The 3,023-nt window shown below is 38.5% G+C and overlaps 1 long non-coding RNA gene across 1 annotated transcript; it reads left to right on the top strand.

Moving 5' to 3' along the window:
• Positions 1-979: 979 nt before the first annotated feature.
• LOC106681403 (uncharacterized) lies at positions 980-2,465 on the top strand. Its single transcript, XR_010844823.1, has 2 exons — positions 980-1,069; positions 2,054-2,465. It is a non-coding gene; the product is annotated as an uncharacterized lncRNA (long non-coding RNA).
• Positions 2,466-3,023: the final 558 nt, after the last annotated feature.

The raw sequence follows: 3,023 nt of genomic DNA, 5'->3' as shown, positions 1-3,023 counted from the left end.
TATCCTTTCTAAATACTCCACAAACGCCTGTTGAACAGATTCGATACCTAGGACTCCATCTTGACAAGAGACTTACTTGGAATCCATATACAAGACTGAAACGACAAGAAACTGGTCGTAGATTCCGATTGCTACAACACTTACTTGACAAACGCTCTAAACTTCCTATTCACTACAAAAAAATAGTATACACTGCGATAATCAGACCAATTTGGACATATGGAATTGAGCTTTGGGGCTCTACCAAATCATCAAATTCCTCCCGCATCCAATCCTTACAATCCAAAATCCTACGTAAAATCCTTGATGCTCCTTATTACGTTACAAATAAACTCATTCACTAAGACCTTAACATCCCATTCGTTGCAGATTTGGCCCAAAACAGATATGCGTCTTTTCATTCCAAACTCCTTACCCATTCTAACCCATTAATTCTTAACCTTTCATCCTTAACAATCCCTGATAATTCTCCGAGGCGTCTGAAAAGAAGATGGCCGTGGGACCTTCTAATTTAAATTAATGCTTGAAGTACCACCAATAGGTGGTTCCTTCCCCGGATTTTCAAGTGTATATGAAACATACAACATATTTACTTATTGTATTTATTATTTGTACAGTTGTAAATAACATTAAATACAGGTCGAAACGTCGGCATAAAATAAATAAATATTGTTTTGTTTATTTATGTTGTTCTTTGCTGACCGCACCCCCCGACAAACTTCTTCAAGTATAATAATTAAGGGTTCTGTGGCCCTTAAAGTTATTTGTAATATATTTTGATCATTATATATCAACTATTCATTATATTTAAATAGTATTTACAGCGTGATAATAATATTACTTAATGAATCCTTCGTCATGAAAATATTAACTAACTAAGATACATAGAGGACGTAACATCGAATGAAAAATTAATTACCTAATGCTTATTCTGTTTATCTAAACCAACTGATATCTTAGTTGAAAGTGTATATATAGTGCGAGGTGTGAACCTGCAATAGCACAGTACCACAGCAACATGAACAAGTACCTCGTCTGTCTTAGTGTACTAGCACTCTGCTTCTCTCTGGTGAGTAGAAGTTTAATTTAGAACACATAAGGGGTATTCATGATGTTAAATGTAAAATATTTTACCATGTCAAATGTTATTAAGTACAGGGTTGTGAGCAGCCCTGTTTGAAGTCTCAGTTTAAAGAGCTCCTAGGGGTAATTCAGCAGTGTCCTTCCAACTCTGATTTTTTTAAGGCAGTCCACAGAGAAGATGATGATTACCTAGTTATCTACAAACCTATTCTAATCATACTGAGGGATCGAGTTTATCATTTTGTATGACCGCTACCTATGAAAATAGTCAAAGCTCTTATGCCGGATTCAAACCGGCGCCACCCGCAGATCTCAGATCAATAAACCTAGGCCGAACCATATGAGCTATGGACAGTAACCACTCGGTATAAATCCATAGGTCTGTACGGGGTCAGCAGACGTACGAGGACCTTCTTTCTCCGGAGCATATTGTCCATGGATCAACTCTTCTGTAGGCTATTGAACAGTTTGGAAAACCATAACGCGACTTCCGATTAGAGTACAACGTTTAGTCATCAAGTTGTGTGAATTGCCTCCAGCAGGCTGACGGACCTCACAAACCCGAAGAGAGGGGGGGTGAAAAGTATGTATAAGTAAGTAATAAAATGATATGAAAAATAATCTGTATTCTGGGACCAAGTCCCTTAAGGAAAAAAACAGTGAACGTAAATAATTCCTCAAAGTCTAGTGTATAGTCTAGTCAACTTATCTCTCTCCATTCCTCTACCCTGGCTACGTTCCGGGGTAATTACTTTCAAAGGTACTTAATTATTTTTCTCTGAAAAACAAACGCAATTACATAGACAGGCCCAAGACACGATATAGCTATAATAATATTACTTGAAAATAATTTTATATAAGTTCAGAAAGGATTCCAAATTTACTCCACACACTTCCATCTTGTAAGCACGAATTTCTTTCTCTTAGTTTCCCGTTATAACCTAGTTTACTAACAATACATATCTTGCAGATTGAAGCTGCTACGAGGAGCGAGGTAGAGAGACTGATCCACCAGGCGAACCAAGAGGTGAGAGGACAGGAGATCTTGGCAATCAGGACGGCCACCAGGGACGCATTGACTCGAGCAACTACGCAACAACAGAAGATCTGCGTCACTACCAAGGTAGGTCCGGCCAATCGGGACCTCAACCTGGCTCTGAGCAGGGAGCTGGTTGCCATAGAGACCCGATACAGGACCTCCACGCCTCAGCAGCTGGAGCAACTGGATGTCAGCGCCCTCTCTCAGGAATTACATCAAAGATTTAGTTCTGCTGTCTCTTCTGTCCGCGGCTGGGTCGACCAGATCAATGGCTGTGCCTAGGATCTGACTTAATGAAAAGATCAACTTATTTGAAATTAAATAAATAGAGTTTTATCATTTACCACTTGTGTTCAAATTATCAATCCACATTATACCAAAAATTAAAAATATATGGATACGGAATTAGGATTCTGAACAGTGAAACAGGTTGACTCCTTGAAATGAGTAGGCACTGTTGTCAGTCTTGAACTCGTGGAGTGATAAAAATCAAACAGAAAACTAGTGTGCTTCAAAAAAATTCGTTCACCTGACTAAAAGCCAAGTACTATGTCTCTCAACGCGCGGTGATTCTCGGTTAGCACACTCTGTACGATGGTATATCCCTTTTATTTTCCTAGTAGAAAAAAAAAGGTAACGTATTAATCGGTTTGAAGGGAGACAGCTAAACTAAAAAGCCAAGTTTAGTTTGAGGAAATAAAAAATGACAGCTCTTTCCAAACATAAAATTTTCTTTCGACTATTGCAATATTTACTAGACAAACGGTCTAAATTGCCAATCCATTACAAAAGACTGATCTACTATTATAAGGCCTATCTGGACATACAGAGTTGAGCTTTGGGGCTCCACTAAACCATCAAATTCCTCCAGAATCCAATCCTTACAGTCCAAAATCCTTCG

This window comes from Halyomorpha halys, unplaced genomic scaffold (assembly GCF_000696795.3).
Source record: "Halyomorpha halys isolate HHAL.00 unplaced genomic scaffold, Hhal_1.1 Scaffold1.1, whole genome shotgun sequence".
In the NCBI taxonomy this organism is placed as follows: Eukaryota; Metazoa; Arthropoda; class Insecta; order Hemiptera; family Pentatomidae; genus Halyomorpha; species Halyomorpha halys.
Note: the sequence above shows the minus strand (reverse complement) of the source record. Positions and strands in the feature narration are given on the sequence as shown.